Source organism: Salvelinus namaycush, chromosome 28 (genome assembly GCF_016432855.1).
Source record: "Salvelinus namaycush isolate Seneca chromosome 28, SaNama_1.0, whole genome shotgun sequence".
In the NCBI taxonomy this organism is placed as follows: Eukaryota; Metazoa; Chordata; class Actinopteri; order Salmoniformes; family Salmonidae; genus Salvelinus; species Salvelinus namaycush.
The window spans coordinates 41,771,901-41,796,150 of NC_052334.1; the positions used below are offsets into that span (position 1 = coordinate 41,771,901).

Sequence of the window (24,250 nt, forward strand, 5' to 3'; positions counted from 1 at the left end):
AAATGTTGACATTTTCATCCCTAACTACAACATTTTCAGACAAGATAGATAGCCTGCAGAGTTCTGTCCTACTATCCAGGTCTGTACCCAAACAATTTGAACTTCTACTTTTAAAAATCCACCTCTCTAAAAACAAGTCTCTCACCGTTGCCGCCTGCTATAGACCACCCTCTGCCCCCAGCTGTGCTCTGGACACCATATGTGAACTGATTGCCCCCCATCTATCTTCAGAGCTCGTGCTGCTAGGCGACCTAAACTGGAACATGCTTAACACCCCGGCCATCCTACAATCTAAGCTTGATGCCCTCAATCTCACACAAATTATCAATGAACCTACCAGGTACCACCCCAAAGCCGTAAACACGGGCACCCTCATAGATATCATCCTAACCAACTTGCCCTCTAAATACACCTCTGCTGTTTTCAACCAAGATCTCAGCGATCACTGCCTCATTGCCTGCATCTGTAATGGGTCAGCGGTCAAACGACCTCCACTCATCACTGTCAAACGCTCCCTGAAACACTTCAGCTCCCTGAAACACTTCCTGGAAGGATATTGATCTCATCCCGTCATTAGAGGATGCCTGGTTATTATTTTTTTTAATTCCTTCCTCACCATCTTAAATAAGCATGCCCCATTCAAGAAATGTAGAACCAGGAACAGATATAGCCCTTGGTTCTCTCCAGACCTGACTGCCCTTAACCAACAGAAAAACATCCTATGGCGTTCTGCATTAGCATCGAACAGCCCCCGTGATTTGCAACTTTTCAGGGAAGCTAGAAACCAATATACACAGGCAGTTAGAAAAGCCAAGGCTAGCTTTTTAAAGCAGAAATTTGCTTCCTGCAACACAAACTCAAAAAAGTTCTGGGACACTGTAAAGTCCATGGAGAATAAGAACACCTCCTCCCAGCTGCCCACTGCACTGAAGATAGGAAACACTGTCACCACCGATAAATCCACTATAATTGAGAATTTCAATAAGCATTTTTCTACGGCTGGCCATGCTTTCCACCTGGCTACCCCTACCCTGGTCAACAGCACTGCACCCCCCACAGCTACTCGCCCAAGCCTTCCATATTTCACCTTCTCCCAAATCCAGCCAGCTGATGTTCTGAAAGAGCTGCAAAATCTGGACCCCTACAAATCAGCCGGGCTAGATAATCTGGACCCTTTCTTTCTAAAATGATCTGCTGAAATTGTTGCCACCCCTATTACTAGCCTGTTCAACCTCTCTTTCGTGTTGTCTGAGATTCCCAAAGATTGGAAAGCAGCTGCGGTCATCCCCCTCTTCAAAGGGGGGGGGGACACTCTTGACCCAAACTGCTACAGACCTATATCTATCCTACCCTGCCTTTCTAAGGTCTTCGAAAGCCAAGTCAACAAACAGATTACCGACCATTTCGAATCCCACCATACCTTCTCCGCTATGCAATCTGGTGTCAGAGCTGGTCATTAACATTACATTATACAGTCCATATTGGCTGTTATTGTTCACTTAATGATCATTAATATTAAATTATACACTCCATATTGTTGGTTTTGGTGTTTTTAAGGTTTCATTCTTTTAGAAACACTTTACTGACACTTCACTAATAACCAATATCCTTTACTGATATTGACTGAAGTACTGCTGCCATATTGCAGCCAACTCATACAAATCTGATAATTTGATGTCCTACATTAAGAACAAATGAAGTTCAACCATTATCATTTAATTAGAACTACATGAAATAAGGCTTCCCATCCACTGCATTAAGTGACATCTCCACTTCTGGGAACTGCACCTTCGTAGTGACTTATCAAATTTCAAATGCATTGATCTAAGAACTAGATTCATTAGTCCAAGGCTCTCCAACCCTGTTCCTGGAGAGCTACCCTCCTGTAGGTTTTCAATCCAACCTCAGTTTTAACAAACCTCATTAACTTATTAAGCAGGTAATTATTCAAATCAGGTGCACTAGATTAGGGTCAAAGTGAACCAACAAGACAGTAGCTCTCCAGGAACAAGGTTAGGAGCCCTGCACTAGTCCATCTTCAACCACATCATTTGAGCTGTCACAATGTGTCAACAATGTTATGTTACTAACTGTAATAGGTTGCTGTTAATCACAATTATATAAAATGTAACGAGTTCAAACCACTATCTTCATAGTTTATTTTTTTAACTATAGGGCGTTCTCCACACAATTATTTATTTTAACAAGTTATAAAAGTCCCGATTGGGCATTACAAAAATGTAAGTTCTGTTTTAATAATGTCCATTCGGAATGTTCTGTTGTCCTCCCACAGCAGGCACGCTCTGAAGGTTCCAAACCAGTGCTTGCAGTAGGCCTCTCCTGGGTCGTGTTGTACTGAGTGGAAGACAAATAATGTGTCAGCAGATGGAATGCTGTGCTAAAGCGCAATAGAGCAAAATACAATAACCATCGGCCGTATATCTTAACAGTATCTGACTCTCTCCAAATATAACCAAACAGAATCGTACTGGAATGGGGAAGTACTTAACTTTTGTTAAGGCCACCTGTGTCTAAACTCTGGTCCCCATCCGTTTAGAGTTGAAGATGTCTATCGTACGTTTCTACAGACCAAATCATACAGTGTGTGAAAGAGGGGGAATGTTAGTATTATAAAATGTATAATAGTATTATAAAAATGAACTGATTAAAAGGAATGAGTGGCGCTGAAGATATAGCGTCCAATCCCTCATCCCAGTAGGGGAGTATCAGGGGTGTATGTAGTAAGTCAGGTTGAAGTAGGAACGAGTGGCGCTGAAGATATAACTGCCATAACCCTCTGTAGATTGTCAACTCCCTGTTACGAATCCCGCCGAGGATGGTGCCTCTTCCCGTTCGGGCGGCGCTCGGCGGTCGTCGTCTCCGGCCTACTAGCTGCCACCGATCCCCTTTTCTGTTTTCATTTAGGTTTGTCTAATTGGTTACACCTGTTTTGTGTTTAGGGTTAGGGTGTTATTTAAACCCAGTTGGCCCGCCGACTTTTGTGCGGGCTTGTTATTCTGTTTTTTGTGGTGGTGATTTATATAGTGGATTCTGTCCTAATTTATGTTGGACTGTATTTTTTGACGCGCCCTTTGTTGTGTGGCGTAGCCGTCTCATAGATTATTTCTGGTTGAAATAATAAATTCCACTTGCTCGGAACTACCCTGCTCTCTGCACCTGACTCCTTCATTTCACCATTGGAATTGTGACACTCCCAGGCTGCCTCTGGGGCCTTCCAATGGAATTATTGTCCGCAACAGTTCCATCTGTGTGTGATGATGGTGAACTGGATTTGTGGCACAATCACCCATTACGACCAATAAAGAGCTGTGGCGCCAGTGGTTGGAGGAGCTGAGGTGGTGGTTGGAGGAGCTGAGGTGGTGGTTGGAGGAGCTGATGGTGGCTGAATTTGGGGCAAACAAATCCCTTACTGCTGTCAGATTGGCCCTCTGCATTGCCAGGGAACCCGAGACGAACAACTACCGTTGTTCAGTTCTCAGCCCATGGTGGTTCCACTGACTGGCAAACACAGCAAGATCTCTGTTCACCCGTGGCAGGAACGCAAAGTGCAGTGCCCACAGGTGCACCTCATTGTTGATGTCGATGCTCTGCTCCGTCTCCAAGAAGGTGAACAGGTCATGGTAAACGTTGGAGACTCCATGCCAGACGTCCCCCCACAGCCGCTCTATCCTCTGGTTGTGAGTGCTCCTTCCTCTGAGGGCACTTCCCCTCTCACCACCCCTGAACTGCTCCATGAAGGCACAGATGCGGTTGTTTTCACCACCCGGTCACATCTCACCTGGGATGGTGTTCCGTAGCTGGTGATGGCTGCTTCGAATGACTCCATGACTGTGGCGGTCCTGTTGTTGTCAGAGGCCTTCAGAAACACAACAAGTCTGCTGTAACCATCCACAGCACCATGGATAACAATCCTACACCTAAAAAACAAGATGCATTTGTTTTACAAAACCATTTTTTCTCTTATAGTGACGCCATTCTGTTTTTATTGATATCAGCTCTTTGATCCTCTCATCCAGCTGAGCATCTGACAACAGTGAGTAGGACCTGAAACGCTGAAAATGACTAAATACAAAAATAACACAAAAAGATACATCAATCAGGAATGTGATCAAATCTAGAGGGGATGTAGAGATCTCCCTCTTGTGTTACAATTGCTTTATTAGATTACAGTAACTTACCTCATGCGCAACTTGACCAGAGTGCGACACATTGAGAACATCTGCCATTTGTCTGATGGTCATATGACAATCTATGAGGAACTCAAGCTGCTCCTTGGTGATGTGATACCGCCTCCCCTCCAAAGGCGCTTGACAGGACACTGAAATAAAAAATACAATAGATAATTACAAAATACACTCCTAAAAACTTTAGGTTAAAAGACTATAAGATCACCATATAGAATATAGGAACAACATTATAGGCCAACCAAATGTTTTTTCATTGATTGACTTGACACAGGAGACTTAACACAGGACAAGTAAAATGATACAATCTCAGCCTTTGCCACACATGCCGTACCAAAAAAAATGATATAAATATAACAACTTGGCATTTTCGTAAGGTTCCCGTTGTTGGATGTCATTTGCCTCTTGTAGGAACTCCTCGGCAACAGCAATTAGATTGCTGGCCATCTCTTCATCAATCAAATGACCACTTGCCCACCGAAGGCTCCGCAACATGGTCTCTACCCTGAAAAATAGACCGCAGACCCGACGGGTCCAGTGACATTTTATCTGCATGTAGTTCCCCTAAAGTGTTCTCTTGTCTAAACTGTGCCAACTCTGAGCCTCCGACCTATGAAGACAACCGTGCATTGACAGGCGATGCAGTTTTAACTAACGTACTTTGTTTACAAACTAGCTCAAAAAAAGTATCTTCATTCAACATCGCTAGCTAGCTAACGTTAATGTGCAGCAGTAATTAGTTAACGTTTTATAGATTCCATAATTAACGTTAGATTATGAACAATTAACTTTAGCTAGCTATCTTGAGTACAGTTAAATATCAATGGCAGGCAGATGTAACGTATTTAACGTTAGCTAGCTAACCCCCGTTGGTAGTTCGGTAACGTTAGTGTTATATTATGTAGTTACTTTTTTTGCAGCCGTTACACCACTCACTCTCTCAACACCTACGTTAGATAGCTAACGTTAGCTAACATTAAGTTAACGTTACCTGGCTATTGATGGTTGAAGTCCATCTCTTCTGTCCGTGAGCAGCAGTCTGGTGTGCAATCAGAGATGGTAGATTTACAATTTTTGAGAAATTGGGCTGCTATTGTTAACTAGCTACCTAATTTTACCTCAGAAGAACAGAAGTTGAGTGAACGTCTATCATCACTACCTGAGACTTGGGCGGAGTCCAAACGACCTTTAAGCAAATGTGATCATCAGTGACGAAATCTTTGACTCGTAGCATATGTATCGGTGAATCTTTGTGGCATATGAAATACGAGTGAGAGTGTAATCAATGTGCAATAACTACGTACAAAATTAATGAACGTGTTAAATTATTGTGTGACCTGGAGTCATATTCAGGTCCTGATTGCTAAAGAAGCTTATTTTGACGTGTCAAATAGTGTTATTTGACGTGCATCTTTTTGACACGCAAAGACCCAAACGGCGTTCCATATTGCTGTCCACTTGCCTCGTTGGCGCCGACTGGCTGGGATTTGTAAGGCAGACTTTCACAGTATCCTCAGAGTCCGATATACCTTTGATTTCGTCTTTCAGTTGAAGCAGACAAGACATTCCCTCATCCTCTGATTCCATTAAATCTTCCTTCTCACAGTAATCTTCCATCAATTTGCGCCGCAAAGCGCGATGGCTCTTTCCTTTTACTTCAGTCATCTACACCTCCTATTCCACAACTACACACAAGTGCAGTAAATTGTCCTCAGTTAAAGTCCATAAACTCTGTTCGATTTCATCCAACAACATTTCCCTCTCTCGACTCATATTGTCCTACTCACGTGGCAACAACGACAATGCAGGCAATGGCAAGATAGCTACACTCCGTTAGGTGGTTAGCCTGCTAACGTTAGCTAGCTAGCTACTCTCCCAATGTCTCTCACTCGTTGTCCGTTCCAGGAATATGGGCCGGTGCTCACATGAAAATACATCTCAGCGGTGCCTGCAAATGTGTTACCCTTCCAATGAGCTTATCATATAAACTACAACGCGAAAAGTACTGTGTACTCCACTTTTTATCATGTCAGCACAGGTAACAACCGTTTACAGTCTTTCTTTAGTTTTCATTCTTACTCTTCCCAATTCACTTAAACTATATTTATTTTATTTCCCATGGGCTTCACCAGAGTACCCCCTAGTGGCTGGAACTGTATTAAGCACCTTACATTTAAATGGTACCTGATTCAAAAGTTGTGGACAGAAATGTGGGTATACTATAATACAAGTTAAAATAAAATAATGACAAGCACATCTTGTTCTTTTTGAATTCAGGTTTAATTAAGTAAGGGTAGCTTGGTGATCATGGCTACGTGTAACAGTATTGAGATCCCCTCTGGGACCAGAACTGGAATGAGTATTACTAAACCAATATACCCTCAACAATACAGACACACAGCAATGTAGTGCTGCTGACCTGGGTTCAGGACCCACTAGGGGAGTCACCCTACATTCTAAGGGGCGGCACGTAGCCTCAAGGTTAGATCATTGGGCCAGTTACCGAAAGGCTGCCAACCAGGAGCTCTCAACCCTCCTGTTCTAAGTCCTCTGTGAACTTCCTGACCTTGAACAAGACCTCCATGTTGACTGTGGGTTGCGTGGTATATAGTGAGGGCAGCATGTCGGACTGGAGGGCAGAGGGACACACACAGAAGAGAAACAAAATCATGAGCATGGTTCAGCAATTACACAAATGTGAGAGTCAGTTTGCAATGCCTGGATGTGTATGTTGAAACAGCATGTTCCAGTATGTTTGTGAACAGTGAATGTGAGTATGTCTGTGCGTTTCTCACCATGCAGATGGGCTACAGCAGCTTGTCGCTAGGCACATCCATCCAGGTCAATTCTATGGCAGCCGGGTCACCTGGCGAGCACGGGTTCAGAAGGTCATCCACCATCAATTGACTGGTGGCACAGGATGGCCCTCGCACCTAGAGTACCATCACAAACAACAAAATATCTTAAAATCTCCTAAATTGTAGAGAAAGAGATTCACCTTTAGTGTGCTGTACAAGAGTGGACTTCAATAGAGTTACCATACAGTATTAGCGGAAACTTTTTTAATAAATCACAAATGACTGAAATTACAGTATAGACAGATAGTCCTCATATTATTATATTTCTACAATGTCAAAAGTGTGTATTATTTGCAACGAAACTGAACCCGTTTGCAAATAATTAACTCTGAGACGTCAATAGGGATCTGAGCATGGTACTTTCAAGTTAGGCCTACCTTTCCACCCCAGACCGAGTAGGCCTACTGACGCAGAAAAATGTAAGCTTTAACTGCTGGCTAATCTTCTTCCTTGGCTTAACCCAACGAGAGGTCAAAAGTGTTTTCCAAAAAGCTGTCTTTGTTTAAATTGATTTTATTGTTCAGAACGTGAATAGCTTAATCAATTGATAGTGACAGAATTAGATTATTTCCAAATTAAACAACAATCCCAATATGCAGTCACGTCTTTACCGGGTATTCCTATTTTACAGCTTGTTTCTAGCATTAAGTATCGCGGACCAAAGCGCTGTTATAGATAACTGTATATAATCACATCCGTTTAATTTTCTTCAAAATCTTAAACAGTGTACTTTTTGCCCTTTTCTTTAAGAAAAGGTAGGCCTATGGCATACCCTCTCATACATAATAGCTGTAAGTCTTAACAGATACAGAGGTGGGCTATTTAAAGAGTGCATGGCGGGTGGAGGAATTGACTAACATATCTATGGATATAGCAGCCTATAGCCTCTTTTCATCTGTCAAACAGGTAGACCTACCTCTTATTTCTTAAATAGTAAGAAATAGGCTGCAACACATATCCCTAATTAAAATGAAGACGTTTAAAATGAATAATGTTTACTCAAATTTGCATACTTTCAGCACCATGAGCTGTCCATTTCCGATTGATTGTGCCGTGGCTGCTGCTTCAAGTTTCAGCACCACAATGTAAGTTACTCGAATCTGACTTCTTGTGAGGTCAATAACTCTGATAAACCTTTTTTGATATACTCAGAGGACCGTTATTAGCATGTTTTAACCACTCCTTCATTATTACTGAAACAGGATTCAAAGTGGTAAATATAAAGATCCAGTCCATAAAAAAATTGGAGGCCCCTTACACTTCAGTGTTGTGATGCAAAAATGCTAGCAAAATGTATAGCGCATAGAATTAAAAGGTATTGTCGGACATTATTAATTATAATCAGACATGTTTTTTACATGGACAATATATTTGAGATCATTGAGGCCCATGTTGACAAGATGTTGGGGAATCACTGGAGGGGAATATTGACCAACTGAGCATCTCAGTGTACATCTCAATAAACACAATAGGTGTTTTGTTACATTTCAGTCTTCTGTGAAATATTTAAAGTGTCATATTGGGGTGCAAACTCAACAATGAATACATTTAAACTATATCTGACATGTTACTGTTGTCTTCTTATTTAAGCCACTGACCATGTGTGTGAGGTGTAAACAGGATGTACATAAATGGGAATAAACACATGACATAGAAAATAAAAATATTGACATTTAGGAATTCAAAATGCATCTAAATATATTTTGTTCTGTCTATGGAATACATTAAAAAAACATGTACATTTTTTTATATGTGTATAAAATATACTTGTCTGTACAGTAAGTAAATGCAGGAAATCCAAAATGCACAAAAATATGTTTTTGTAATGTCTAAAATAAAATATATGTGTATAATATATATTTGTCAGTAAGTAAAACAATGCAGAAGCAATAAGCATTGTAAACGATGATAGAACACATCAAATTAATGTGAACATGAGGACACAAAGGAGAGATTTAATTAAAAGATCATCTTTTAATAGATTTTTAATGCTGAAGTTTTTTAATGCTGAAAAAATCTATGTATGGCAAATCCACTCTGGGCAAATGGCCTGTTGGTCAAAAATAAAAAATAGTTAACATTCTTGCTACTTCAGCCATTTGCTATGTTAAAGTAAAATCTCAGTTAATGATGAATGAATAAAATTTGGAAGGATTTTTCAGAGTCATACCTCAGTAGGGTAGAGTGTCAGGTGGCACAACCATTGGTGCCATGAGGTCAAAGTGTGAAGGAGGGAGCAAGCCAGAGAGCTGTCTAGGAAGCAGTCCAGGCCCATGGCTTGGAGGCTTTGAGTTGGTCCTATCATTGTAATTCATTGTAGGGTATCTGCTGCCCCATAGACCTGCTGGTAGTTTTGGAAGGTGTTAGCAGGAGATCACCAGGGACATCTATGATTGGCTGACACAGTCTTGGTTAAACCACATGTATTCTAAAGCAATATTCACCTGCTTTCATAGAGTAAGGATTCACTCCTTTGGGGACACTGCCAGTGTTCCCCTGATATCCATATGTCCCCATCGGTGGAGGTGGTGGTACACACTTGTTCTGTAAAACACATCAACACATTTTCCAAATTGTTAGTAATATTATCACAGTTGAAATACAATGGTTGTTCACTGTTTTTAATTGAATTGAATTTAAGTACCTCAGCCTTGGGCTCAGTTTTGTTAACCCATCTGTGCAGAGTTGGATCCCAGACAATCTGAGGAAGAAGATATTAGCAATGTGAAGCAAGCCACAAAAAAAATAAAACAAAATCCACTCAATTGTCTCTACATAGAATATAGTGTTAAGAACCAGTTCCTTACAGATCTGTCTTTGTCCTCAGGTAGATGAACCTCCTTATTAGCTCTTCCACTCCCAAAGACCCAGCTGAGCCAGCCTCCACTGTTATTGTGAACAGCAGGGGTCTCGGGCTCAGCCACCGGCCGGCTGCCAGTCTGGAACTGAGGGTTGGCATCGGAGTGTTCCGGCTTGGTGATGGACATCATAGCAGGATGCTCAACATATCTAAGTCGGACATCTGTAATAAGTGGGAGAAGTCAGGCCACTCTGCTCATGTCACCATACAGAACAATTACTGGCTGACAGGTAGGAACGTCTCGCTCTGATACTCTGTTACAACCCAATCTTAACCTACACGCAGTCACAGGGATTACTGGGAGGTTACTCCAGGACTCTGCCATCGCATTGTTTTGGTTGCAAAATCAACAATTCCCTGCATATTATGTGAGGGCTTACAAATTTGACCAATCACCAAACTATTTCTGCATAAAATAGTCACATCATCACAATATTATCGCATAGAACTGACCCATTACCACAGTACAAAAAGAGGGCTCGCAATTTCAACCAATCACCGCACATTTACTGCATAATATGGTTCAATCAAGCCACATGTCAACACAGTTTTTTCCCTTGTCAGCGCATTTTTGCAACAAATTGGACAAAACAATTGCATATTGCTATGCAAAATGTCATAATTGTCGCTGCAAAATCTAGCATATTTAATATTTAAAAAATCCATGCGAAATCCTGGAGAGATTCAAGGAAGTATGAAAATGTATACACTCACTACTGTAAGTAGCTCTGGATAAGAGCGTCTGCTAAATGACTAAAATGTAAAAGTAAAATGTAGCTAAACCTGTGTTATGTAGAAAATGCATGAAAGTATTACAGATATACACTCACATGAGCCATACATTTAACCTATCACAACTTATTATCAAGCTATCACAATGGTAATTTCTTTACTAATTAGGTAAGGTTAAGTGACCTCTTCTCTTGGAATAGAAATCCACAGGTGGAGGACACGCTCCACCATCCCATTTCCACAGTGGTGCCACCATGGGGATGATGGGAGGTGGTTGTGGATGATTGTTTTCATTCGTCACAGGGACACTGGCTGTGAGGAGGATCTCCTCCCTCTCTGCAGGGACACTAGCCTTTGGGACGATCCACTCCCTGTGCGCAGGGACGCTGGCCTTTGGGAAGATTCCCTTCCTCTACGCAGTGACACTGGCTATCAGGAATCTCAACTTCCTTTGTGCAGGGGTGAGTTGTGATGCTCTGAGGAGCTTATTATTCTGATAGTAGCTGATGGAAGAAGCTGCTGGAAGAATCCCCTCCCTCTGTGCAGGGATGAGGCCTGATGCTCGGAGGAGCCCCTTCCTATGTGCAGGGATAAGGCCTGATGCTCTGAGGATCTCCTCCCTCTGCGCAGTGATGCTAGCTGCTCGGAGAACCCCCTCCCTCTGTGCAGGGACAATGGCTGACTGGTGAATCTCCTCCATCGGTGCAGGGACACTTGATGTTTGGAGAATCCCCTCCCTCTGTGCAGGGACACTTGATGTTTGGAGGATCCCCTTCCTCTGAGCAGGGATGAGGCCTGATGATCGGAGGATCTCCTCCCTCTCAGCAGGAACACTAGCCTTTGGGACAATCCCCTCCCTGTGCGCAGGGACGCTGGCCATTGGGACGATTCCCTCCCTCTGCGCAGTGACACTGGCTGTTTGGAGGATCCCCTCCCTCCGTGCAGGGATGAGGCCTGATGATCGGAGTATCTCCTCCCTCTGTGCAGTGATGCTAGCTGCTGAGAGAATCCCCTCCCTCTGTGCAGGGACACTGGCTGTTTGGAGGATCCAATCCCTCTGTGCAGTGATGAGGCCTGACGAAATCAGGATCTCCTCCCTCTGTGCATTGAAGCTGGCTGCTGAGAGAATCCCCTCCCTCTGTGCAGGGACACTGGCTGTTTGGAGGATCCCCTCACTCTGTGCAGGGACACTGGCTGTTTGGAGGATCTCCTCACTCTGTGCAGGGACACTGGCTGTTTGGAGGATCTCCTCACTCTGTGCAGGGACACTGGCTGTTTGGAGGATCCCCTCACTATGTGCAGGGACACTGGCTGTTTGGAGGATCCCCTCACTATGTGCAGGGACAGTGGCTGTTTGGAGGATCCCCTCCCTCTGTGCAGTGATGAGGCCTGACGAAATCAGGATCTCCTCCCTCTGTGCATTGAAGCTGGCTGCTGAGAGAATCCCCTCCCTCTGTGCAGGGACACTGGCTGTTTGGAGGATCCCCTCACTCTGTGCAGGGACACTGGCTGTTTGGAGGATCCCCTCACTCTGTGCAGGGACACTGGCTGTTTGGAGGATCTCCTCACTCTGTGCAGGGACACTGGCTGTTTGGAGGATCCCCTCACTATGTGCAGGGACACTGGCTGTTTGGAGGATCCCCTCACTATGTGCAGGGACAGTGGCTGTTTGGAGGATCCCCTCCCTCTGTGCAGGGACACTGGCTGTTTGGAGGATCCCCTCCCTCTGTGCAGTGATGAGGCCTGACGAAATGAGGATCTCCTCCCTCTGTGCAGTGATGCTAGCTGCTCGGAGAACCCCCTCCCTCTGTGCAGGGACAATGGCTGACTGGTGAATCTCCTCCCTCGGTGCAGGGACACTTGATGTTTGGAGAATCCCCTCCCTCTGTGCAGGGACAATGGCTGACTGGTGAATCTCCTCCCTCGGTGCAGGGACACTTGATGTTTGGAGGATCCCCTTCCTCTGTGCAGGGATGAGGCCTGATGATCGGAGGATCTCCTCCCTCTCAGCAGGAACACTAGCCTTTGGGACAATCCCCTCCCTGTGCGCAGGGACGCTGGCCATTGGGACGATTTCCTCCCTCTGCGCAGTGACACTGGCTGTTTGGAGGATCCCCTCCCTCCGTGCAGGGATGAGGCCTGACGAAATGAGGATCTCCTCCCTCTGTGCATTGATGCTGGCTGCTGAGAGAATCCCCTCCCTCTGTGCAGGGACACTGGCTGTTTGAAGGATACCCTCCCTATGTGACGGGATGAGGCCTGATGCTCGGACGATCTCCTCCCTCTGCACAGCAACTTCGGCTGCTATGATGATCTGCAGGTATAATATAGAGCATATAGTCATTCCCTAAAAAATCAAACACTTGGAATCTATAACGTCATTGGGTCGGCAGCGTAGCCTAGTGGTTAGAGCGTTGGACTAATAACCGAAAGGTTGCAAAATCAAATCCCTGAGCTGACAAGATACAAATCTTTCGTTCTGCCCCTTAACAAGGCAGTTCCTAGACCTTCATTGAAAAAAAATATTTGTTCTTTACTGACTTGCCTAAGTAAATAAAGGTAAAAAAAATTACACATACACTGAGTGTGTTAAACATTAAGAACACCTTCTCTTTCTGTGACATAGACTAATCAGGTAAAAGCTATAATCCCTTATTGATATCAATTGTTAAATCTTCCTCTCAGTGTAGATGAATGGGAGGAGACAGGTTAAAGAATGATTTTTAAACAATTGAGACATGAATTGTGTATGCGTGTCATTCAGAGGGTGAATAAGCAAGACAAAAGATTTAAGTCCCTTTTAACAGAGTATGGTAGTAGGTGACCGGTGCACCGGTTTGTGTCAAGAACTGCAATGCTGTTGTGTTTTTCACGATCAACAGTTTTCCCTGAGTATCAAGAATGGTCCACCACCAAGGGGGGGCAACTCAATAGGAAGGTGTTCTTAATGTTTTGTTCACTCAGTGTAGATCAATCCATAGCATATACTTTCATTTGTATGTGTGCTGATACTGTAAATACACAAATTATATTAATGTTATCTACAATATATTATAATACCGTAAGCCTCCCTGCTGCAGGGGCATTTCCTCCTACAATTTTGAGTTGATTTTCTTCACTTTAGCAATATTTCGTATCTTTGTTAATTTTCACATTTATTGTGTTTGGAATGACACTGTTACTACAGCATTTCATGTAAGTATGTAGGACAATTACCCATAAAGCTCACTGACTGAACATTCAAAATTACCATGGCAATTATTGACGCATTCACATGCCATCGGAAACTTGGAACCTCAGAGTTAAATGAATGTAAGTTATTAGCGTAGATCTTCCTACTGGTTGATTCTGATACTTCACAAGTGGGAAACTTGAAATCATCATTCCATAACGAGTTAGCGAGTCAGAAATGTCAGAATTTCCTAGTTCCGACTTGAAGGGCCTTCTATGATGTAGGGCAGGTCAATAACCAAATTATTTAACTGTGCCCAGTCGCACACAGACTTTTATGGTCACACAAGTTGCCACCGGTGGATTCAAAATGAGTAGCCTAACAATTATTTACATGGTACCAGGTACATTTGCAACCAAATTATTTTTCTGTGATAAATCAATAATAGTTGCACACATAGGGTAACAGTGAGCAATGAGCAAGATAACCATAGGCGGGAAGTTGACAATAGCTTATTATTAGTGTAAATAAATTGTATTTCTATGGTTGCAGTCCTCAAAGATTGAATTGCATTGAATTGAATTAATCAGATCCAATGATTTACCACCAGTAGGGTGGGGTACCGCTAGTCATTATTATAATCACCATCTCAATCCATATCACCATACCATCATAGACCTATTCTTCTGTATCTGAGACTCATCTGACACTACCTTAGATATGGCAGTCTGCAACTCAATACACTGCCCCTGCATGGTGTTCAGCGTCCCCTGCATGTGGTTAATCGACTGCTTAACATCGTTCAGCAGGATCTGAATCTCAAGCCTGCAAGAAATCAGGTGGTTCAACATACTGAGATGAGAGGCTTCAGACCATGCCCAGTGGACCATCTTTAGGATTCTTTCTCACTTAACACCAATCTTATTAGTAATGTAACTTTGTGCATATGATGTTACTATAGTGTTATTTAGAAGAAAAAAAGTGTACTTTGTCAGGCGCCTAAAGGATGACGGGTTGTCTCCCTGCTCCAGTGAGCTCTGCTGGCAGGTCTTGCTCACTGTTGGAGGAACGGGAGCCAAATTAGAGGAAGAATATCTATGGTTGTTCAGCAATGAAACATTCATGGCATAATGAGCACTGTGAAAAGAACATTCATGGCACTGTGAAAAGAATAACAACAGCTGGGCTTTACTTTCTCAAATTTAGATAATGTAATACAGTCTTTAAACCCATCAGAAATGTAGTGCTTACCTCCATGAAAATATTGGCCCCTGTTATTTTGGGCAGCACTGTCCCAATGTTGACAACTAGTTCCAACTTGTGATGAGAAGGTCTTGATGAAACGATCAAGTCAACATTTTGTTAGACATTTCAGAGATAGCATTAACAATTGTACATGAGACAGTGCTTCCAGATATTGAGGTATCTTCCTTCTGAGGTATGTAAAAAAAATTCTGGTGTGTGAGTACTTACATGAAAGGTATCCATGATTCTTGATTAAGCCAATCATGTATGTGATTACCATCCTATGGATCAGGAGCTGGAATTATTGCTACACAGCTTTCAGGCGACTTTATGTCTTGGGCCTGGATGAATAATTGAAATACAAGTAATATTGTGAATTTGTGATGCATAATTGCCAATTTAATTTGGTTAGAATGATTAGAATGTATAAAATCATAATCAATGAATGTGTAGTCCTAGTCAAAATTAGGGTAAAACAATATTTCTTTATGGTATTTTAAACACAGACTGTCTGAGCTCAGTGCCGACCTGACTAGAGATTTGGGAGAGAACGGGGACTACGTCTCAAGGACAAGGTCTCCCTAATCTCTGTCGGCTGGGTAGTGAGACAGTGTGTGCGTAGCAGGACATTGTTTGTCTGTTTGTGTGAATGTATGTGCGTATGGTTGTGTGAGGGCGTGAGAAGTCAGTATAAAATGAATTGTTTTGTATGCTTGACTTTAGAATGTTCCCGTGAATAAACCTTTGACTATTTTAGCTGGGCCTCCGTCTGTTTCATTCGACCAGGATCTTACAAATTCTGGTTTGCAGACCGAGTAGTATAATTAAATTGGGTTATGTACCTTGAGAACATAATTCTCTTATCAGTAGTAAACAACGAGTCACGGACAGTTTGCAGTAGAACATACCAGCAGGGGGAATCGTTTACTAAACTACCTATATTATTGGGGATCATCTCAAATACATTTTTATTTGACTCCTTATTCTACTCAACTAGAGATTGAAATAAATGGTGTTTCCTTGAAAAGATGGGCCAGGATGACATGAAAAATACATTAAGGGGAAAGGAACTACAGACACAGAGGCTGATTGCTGCAACTAGCTTTTTATTTTATTTAACTAGGTAAGTTTGTAAATAAGAATGTGTTTTAACTATGACGGCCTATCGTGGAACAGTGGGTTAACTGCCTTGATCAGTTGCAGAACGACAGATTTTTACCTTGTCAGCTCAGGATTTGATCCAGCAACCTTTCGGTTACTGGCCCAACACTAACCACTAGCTATCACAGTCTGGATTCAGAATAAGACGTTCATCCATGTTTCTCAAACGTCAAATTTCGAAGTTGAGTGTTTAAGGGTAAGTTGAGGCATTAACTCAGAAACTGTAAAGTTCGGAATTAACTCTGAATGGTTAAGGTAAGATTTAAGGTTTGGGATAGGCTTAAAACAAAAATCAATTGCTGGATTCAAACTTGTAACCTTTAGAATCAGAGGCAGATACACCACCACAGCCTCACATCAGAATTACTCATTCATCCATATTTCTCAAATGTTACATTTCGAAGTTGAGTGTAGGAGGTTAAGTTTAGGCATTAACTCTGAATGGTTAAGGTAAGTGTTAAGGTTTGGGATAGGGATAGGCTTAAAAGAAAAATCTCAAATACAACATTTTATTGCTGGATTTGAATTTGAAACCTTTGGCATCTGAGGTAAATGCTTATGCCCATATGCCATCCCCATCGCCCTAGCAAAACCATAACCTACTTGAACTTACCAGCACAGATCAGACTCTTACTTTGAGCTGCCCAGGAGGAGACACATAATCCGAACAATTGAGGGACACAGCGACTGAATTTCAGTAAGTCAATTGAAATGAATCTGTTTCAGAATAAATAATAAAACTGAACCATGAAAAGGTACCTATAGTCTTATGAGAAGGCTATTCACTTGTCTAATGGTGAGAAGACTAGAGCAGGGGTGAGTAACGGTACCATGGAAAGCCCCGCAGACAGTAGGCATTTATTGAAGTGTCTACGTGGTCTGCAGCCACTACAAATAGCACAAGGTGTTATTGAGCATGTGGTGTTATTTTATATGTATAGCAAGTAGCAGCAAAAGAACCATTGAAGATACATATGTGACTTGTTTCAGGAAACTAGGCAAATGTCGCACATCACTACTTCACAGGAAAGCCATTTGAACTCCGATTTCAGAGCACTCGTCTGTGTGCTAGAGTGCATAATATCTAATGAATATACGAATGCTCAACACCTGTTGAATATGGCCGGTGTCAGTAAACGTGGGCAAACATGCATAATTAAAATGTTTCCAGCAGCACAGTTATGGTCACCAACGCCCAGGATAACATAAAAACAGCCTAACCAACTATGCTTGGGCAAGTAAAATGGTCAGAGTGAGCTGTTCTCTCATTTGTGTCTGGAAGTAGCTAGCAAGCTAGCCAACATTAGCCAGTTAGCTTGGGTGCTTGACTGCTGCTGTTCGATCAGAACGCTCAGATCAACCCTACTCCTCGGCCAGAGCATCCGGTGTGTGCTCTGAACGCTCCAAGAGTGAAACGCTCTGAATTTACAAACGGACAATCTGACATCGCTCTAAGTTAACGAATGTCAAGAGCTCACTCTGGTACTCCAGATTGAATTTATGAACACACATTAGTATAAACCAGCCTTAAGTCTTGAAATCTTTGGTTGTTTAGTACATGGCCCCACATGTGAATCCTTAAATGGGTGGGGCTAGGGCTTAAGACGGTGTGAACAATGCTGAATGGGTGCAGACAAAGACGAGCTCTCCAGTAGGTGTGCCAAAAAATTCAAGGGACATTTTCTCAAAGGTGAGGTTTCAAGTTGATCAACTTTCAAAGCAGAATTACTTTCCCATTGTTTCTCAATTACACTGTATAACATACAATTTTCTAGCTCTGAGTCTCTACCTTTATCCAATGTAAAAAAAAATATTTTGCAACATAAGACCGAATCGAGCCAGTCGGTCAAATCAAATGTTATTTGTCACAGTGAAATGCTTACTTACAAGCCAAGCCCTTAGCCAGCAATGCAGTTAAGAAAAATACCAACAAAAAAAATTCAAGGGCAGCAGTAAAATAGCAATAGCGAGGCTATATATGGGCGTACAGGTACAAAGTCGGGGGCACCGGTTAGTTGATAATTGAGGTAATATGTACATGTAGGTCGAGTTATTAGTGACTATGCATAGATAATAAACAAAGTAGCAGCAGTGTAAAAGAGGGGGGGGGGGGGGGGGGGGGGGGCAATGCAAATAGTCTGGGTAGCCATTTGACTAGATGTTCAGGACTCTTATGGCTTGAGGGTAGAAGCTGTTTAGAAGCCTCTTGGACCTAGACTTGGCACTCCGGTACCGCTTGCCGTGCAGTAGCAGAGAGAACAGTCTATGACTAGGGTGGCCGGAGTCTTTAAGGCTGCTGTGTGTGTTTGGGAATAGTACTAAGTGAATGTGGATGTGAGAGTTGTCAGTTTGGAAAGGAAATGTTAAGCTGATTGGAATTTGGATAAGAGATATTACTATTAAGTACTGAGTGAATGAGAGCTGTCAGGGGACTAGCGCCGGTGTGAAGGTGGTTCGTGTCTGAATGAATACCTCAATCAGTTCTGCGTGAGCTGGGTTTCTCGATCTATAACATCTACAGGTTCTGTCCACCACTGCCCATTGGCTCACACAGATCCAGCAACGCCTCTCGCTTACAGAGGTCGGAAATTGCTTATTGGAGTAATGGTTACAATCCGGTACATAGCACAGAATGATACTTTCTTCTGATCAATGAAGAGACCTAAGGTTAGCTAGTTAGCTGCAAAGGCCAGGGTAAAAAAAAAATATATATTAATAAAAAATGCAAGGGTAGCTAGCTAAGTATTTAGAAAAATGCTAAACAAGAATATACAAGAAATACATAATATCAATTATTTACACGAAACTAAAAAGGATATAATATCTACTTGCTAAGTTACTTGCTACTTGTCGATGAGTTTGCGTGGAGAAATGTGCCTTGCTACAGGATGTGTAGTTCTGTATGATAGCCACATTAGCAGCTAGTTAGCATTTCATTTTTGGAGGGTAATTACAGGTGAATAATTGATAACAGTTACCTTGTCCGAGAGAGATTTGAACAGTTATCAAAACATTATGCCAGGGTAAGCCTACACGAAAAACAGACCTTATATGAAGTACTTCTAAAATTCCCTATGGGAAAAATGTATGGTGAAAAAACTATTGGAACCATTTCCGTGTTTTACCGCTAGGCATTATGACTCATACTGTGGTACTCAGTTCCAATGGATCGAGTTCTCACCGAACCGGTTAATACATAAAACATTCTCCATTCAGGATGCAAAGGTATCGATTTTCCTCCTTAACACGATTTATTGTCAAGTATAGTGTAGAGAATCATTGTACCTGTAATGCTCGTCGGAAGGATGAGACCAAGGTGCAGCGTGGTACGTGTTCATGATTCTTTATTAAATCCAAACAAAAGCACAACGAACGTCACGTTCTGTAGGCTACGCAGAGCTAACAAAAAACAACATCCCACAACCTGAGGTGGCAAAACAGGCTGCCTAAGTATAATTCCCAATCAGAGACAACGATAGACAGCTGTCCCTGATTGAGAACAATACCAGGCCAAAACATAGAAACACAAAACCTAGAAATAAGGAACATAGAATGCCCACCCAAATCACACCCTGACCAAACCAAATTGAGACATAAAAAGGCTCTAAGGTCAGGGCGTGACAGTACCTTACCTAAACCACTGTGAAAAATTATTTCCATAAGCAAAAATATTGTATTTTCAGCTGTTTGAAGCTGGTGTACAAAACCGAAAGTAAACAGCGCACACAGAACTGATCTACCGCTTCTTAGACTTGCTTTCAATGAAAAATCTATAATACACATTTCTATGTGAATTTGGTCGGTCGCCCAAAAAGTTACATATGCCAACTTGAAATGGTTGAAACCGCAGTGAGAGATATTTGGGCAACAACTAAATGCAGACATTGTTTTTCCATTGGAATTTGGTTGGGCTTTTAGATGGTTGAAAGCATAGCAATAACACGCTGGATATTGAACTAACTTTTGACTTTTTGTGTGTGTGAATATAGGTTGTAATCTCATTGATCAACATCTCAAACAAATATTACTCAACTATCCATGTTGAAATGACATGGTGTACCCATTTTTTATATATGTATATATCCACCGAGGCACATGCCTAATCTTACATGAAAATATTATAAAAATACAAACTATATATACAAAAGTATGTGGACACCCCTTCAAATTAGTGGATTCTGCTATTTCAAGTGGTGGGCCACACAAGTTTACAGAACGGGACGCGCATAAAAATTGTCTGTCCTCGGCTGCAACACTTACTACAGAGTTCCAAACTGCCTCTGGAAGTAACATCAGCACAATAACTGTTTGTCGGGAGCTTCATGAAATGGGTTTCCATGACTGAGCAGCCGCACACAAGTCTAAGATCAACATGTGCAATGCCAAGCATCGGCTGGTGTGCTGTAAAGCACGCCGCCATTGGACTCTGGAGCAGTGGAAATGTGTTCTCTGGAGTGATGAATCACACTTTACCATCTGGCAGTCCGACGGATGAATCTGGCTTTGGCGGATGCCAGGAGAACTGTAAAGTTTGGTGGAGGAGGAATAATGGTCTGGGGCTTTTTCACGGTTCAGGGGTAGGTTTAGTTCCCTTAGTTCCAGTGAAGGGAAATCGTAACGCAACAGCATACAATGACATTCCAGACAACTCTGTGCTTCGAACTTTGAGAAACAGACGTCTCACAAGTCCTCAACTGGCAGCTTCGTTAAATAGTACCCGCAAAACACCAGTCTCAACGTCAACAGTGAAGAGGCGACTCCGGGATGCTGGCCACCTCACAGTACCTCAGGAGTAAACATCAGTTGGCTTTTCATAGCCAAGCATTCAGAGGTCGAGATAGCAGGTGCGGTAGAGAGAGAGAGAACAGCAGGTCCGGGACAAGGGAGCACGTCCGGTGAACAGGTCAGGGTTCCATAACCACAGGCAGAACAGTTGAAACTGGAGCAGCAGCAAGACCAGGTGGACAACCAGGAGTCAACAGGCCAGGTAGTTCTGAGACATGGTCCTAGGGCTCAGGTCCTCTGGGAGGGTAGGGAGAGAGAGAGAGAATTAGAGGGAACATACTTAAATTCACACAGGACACCAGATAACAAAAAAACAAACATTTGGGAGGCCTATTTTAACAGTAAAATGTAACAATAGCATAATTGTTTACCCAAAATGCATGACAAATCACTGGATTAGGTTGCACATTTTGCACATTAAAATATTTTGAATCACAACATGAAAAGATGATGAAGCAACTTATTTCTTCAATACCATCTCAGTAGTCTATTACACTTTTTGATAAAGCACTGTGAAATACTTTATAAGATGATATGCCTACACGACCAAATCATGGGCTGGTGCTAACAGTGGAAATAATTTGCCTGGAGCCCTGCTACTAGGGAATACCCTTCATATGGACTGGAAGGCGGCTCCTGACTGGAAGGCGGCTCCTGACTGGCTGGCGGCCCCTGACTGGCTGGCGGCCCCTGACTGGCTGGCGGCTCTGGCGGCCCCTGACTGGCTGGCGGCTCTGGCGGCCCCTGACTGGCTGGCGGCTCTGGCGGCCCCTGACTGGCTGGCGGCTCTGACGGCTCGGGGCAGACGGGCGGCTCTGACGGCTCGGGGCAGACGGGCGGCTCTGACGGCTCGGGGCAGACGGGCGGCTCAGACGGCTCGGGGCAGACGGGCGGCTCAGACGGCTCGGGGCAGACGGGCGGCTCAGACGGCTCGGGGCAGACGGGCGGCTCAGACGGCTCGGGGCAGACGGGCGGCTCAGACGGCTCGGGGCAGACGGGCGGCTCAGACGGCTCGGGGCAGACGGGCGGCTCAGACGGCTCGGGGCAGACGGACGGCTCAGACGGCTCGGGGCAGACGGACGGCTCAGACGGCTCGGGGCAGACGGACGGCTCAGACGGCTCGGGGCAGACGGACGGCTCAGACGGCGCTGGGCAGACGGACGGCTCAGACGGCGCTGGGCAGACGGACGGCTCAGACGGCGCTGGGCAGACGGACGGCTCAGACGGCGCTGGGCAGACGGACGGCTCAGACGGCGCTGGGCAGACGGACGGCTCAGACGGCGCTGGGCAGACGGACGGCTCAGACGGCGCTGGGCAGACGGACGGCTCAGACGGCGCTGGGCAGACGGACGGCTCAGACGGCGCTGGGCAGACGGACGGCTCAGACGGCGCTGGGCAGACGGACGGCTCAGACGGCGCTGGGCAGACGGACGGCTCAGACGGCGCTGGGCAGACGGACGGCTCAGACGGCGCTGGGCAGACGGACGGCTCTGACCTGCTGAGGCGCACAGTAGGCCTGGTGCGTGGTGCCGGAACTGGTGGTACCGGACTGGAGACACGCACCTTAAGGCTAGTGCGGGGAGCAGGAACAGTGCACACTGGACTCTCAAAGCGCACTATAGGCCTGGTGCGTGGTACCGGAACTGGAGGCACTGGGCTGGAGACACGCACCACAGGGAGAGTGCGTGGAGGAGGAACAGGGCTCTGGAGACGCACTAGAAGCCTGGTGCGTGGTGTAGGCACTGGTGGTACTGGGCTGGGGCGGGAAGGTGGCGCCGGATATACCGGACCGTGCAGGCGTACTGGCTCCCTTGAGCACCGAGCCTGCCCAACCTTACCTGGTTGAATGCTCCCCGTAGCCTGTCCAGTGCGGGGAGGTGGAATAACCCGCACTGGGCTGTGTTGGCGAACCGGGGACACCATACGTAAGGCTGGTGCCATATACACCGGCCCGAGGAGACGTACTGGAGGCCAGATATGTTGAGCCGGCTTCATGGCACTTGGCTCAATGCTCAATCTAGCCCGCCCAGTGCGGGGAGGTGGAATAACCCGCACCGGGCTATGCACACGTACAGGAGACACCGTGCGCTCTTCCGCATAACACGGTATCTGCCCGTACTCCCGCTCTCCACGGTAAGCATGGGAAGTGGGCGCAGGTTTCCTACCCTTCGCCACACTACCCTTTAGCCCCCCCCCCCCCCCCCCAATAAATTTTTGGGGTTTCTTCACGGGCTTCCAGCCACGCTTCCGTGCTGCCTCCTCATACCACCGCTCCTGGGCTTTAGCTGCCTCCATCTCTTCCCGAGAGCGGCGATATTCTCCAATGTGAGCCCAGTGTCCTTTACCCTCCAGAATTTCCTCCCATGTCCAGGATTCCTGTGTAGTGGGCCGCTGCTGCTCGTACTCACGCTGCTTGGTCCGAGTTTGGTGGGTGGTTCTGTAACGGCAGTCTAGCTCTTCCTCCTCCTCGGACGAGGAGAGGAGAGAAGGATCGGAGGACCAATGTGCAGCGTGGTAATTTTCCATTAATTTAATTAACACAAAGACAAGATACTGACAAACTAATACAAAACAACAAACGACCGTGAAGCTACAAACGAAAGTGCAATACACAAGCTACTAACGTTAGATATAGACACTATACAAAATAACAAACAAACTAACCGTCACAGTCCTGTGTGGCACAAACACTGACACAGGAAACAACCACCCACAATCCCCAACACAAAACAAGCCACCTATATATGATTCTCAATCAGGGACAACGATTGACAGCTGTCTCTGATTGAGAACCATATTAGGCTGAACACAGAAACAGACGAACTAGACACACAACATAGAATTCCCACCCAGCTCACGTCCTGACCAACACTAAACAAGCAAAACACATAAGAACTCTGGTCAGGACGTTACAGGAATGCTACGGAATTCTCAGCAAATCTTGTCTGCTAAATGAACTAGTGTAGCCCACAGCCATATGGCATAGCCAGATCAGGGACTAACATAAGGACAACTCAGAGTAAGCTATTCCAGTGAAATAGACTACATTTTCTTCATATCATGTTTCTTTAGACCTGTCTAAAATAAATAATGGGTTTATTGTGATGGTGTAGGCTATATTAAATGGATTTATTAGACGTTTAAAAAAATGTAGATGTTCCAAAGGTCTGCATCAGTGACTTGTTAGCTATGCAGGGAAGCCAGGAGATGCTAAACCTGTTTATGTTAATTA

The 24,250-nt window shown here is 44.3% G+C and overlaps 3 long non-coding RNA genes across 5 annotated transcripts; all 3 read right to left on the reverse strand.

The window, feature by feature from the left end:
* Positions 1 to 1,665: 1,665 nt before the first annotated feature.
* LOC120023549 lies at positions 1,666 to 5,570 on the reverse strand. Of its 2 annotated transcripts, XR_005472708.1 has the most exons (4): positions 5,197 to 5,570; positions 4,200 to 4,339; positions 3,800 to 3,938; positions 1,666 to 2,582 (listed from the first exon to the last, which is right to left on the reverse strand). It is a non-coding gene; the product is annotated as an uncharacterized LOC120023549 (long non-coding RNA). The 2 variants fall into 2 exon arrangements; XR_005472707.1 differs by lacking the exon at positions 1,666 to 2,582 and having other exon boundaries at positions 3,217 to 3,938; positions 5,197 to 5,561.
* Positions 5,571 to 6,483: 913 nt separating this feature from the next.
* LOC120023077 lies at positions 6,484 to 7,766 on the reverse strand. The gene is made up of 3 exons (XR_005472661.1): positions 7,441 to 7,766; positions 7,001 to 7,138; positions 6,484 to 6,834 (listed from the first exon to the last, which is right to left on the reverse strand). It is a non-coding gene; the product is annotated as an uncharacterized LOC120023077 (long non-coding RNA).
* A 1,281-nt stretch (positions 7,767 to 9,047) lies between these two features.
* LOC120023814 lies at positions 9,048 to 10,860 on the reverse strand. Of its 2 annotated transcripts, none has more exons than XR_005472758.1 (5): positions 10,839 to 10,860; positions 9,708 to 9,764; positions 9,508 to 9,607; positions 9,234 to 9,407; positions 9,048 to 9,113 (listed from the first exon to the last, which is right to left on the reverse strand). It is a non-coding gene; the product is annotated as an uncharacterized LOC120023814 (long non-coding RNA). The 2 variants fall into 2 exon arrangements; XR_005472759.1 differs by lacking the exon at positions 10,839 to 10,860 and adding an exon at positions 9,871 to 9,905.
* Positions 10,861 to 24,250: the final 13,390 nt, after the last annotated feature.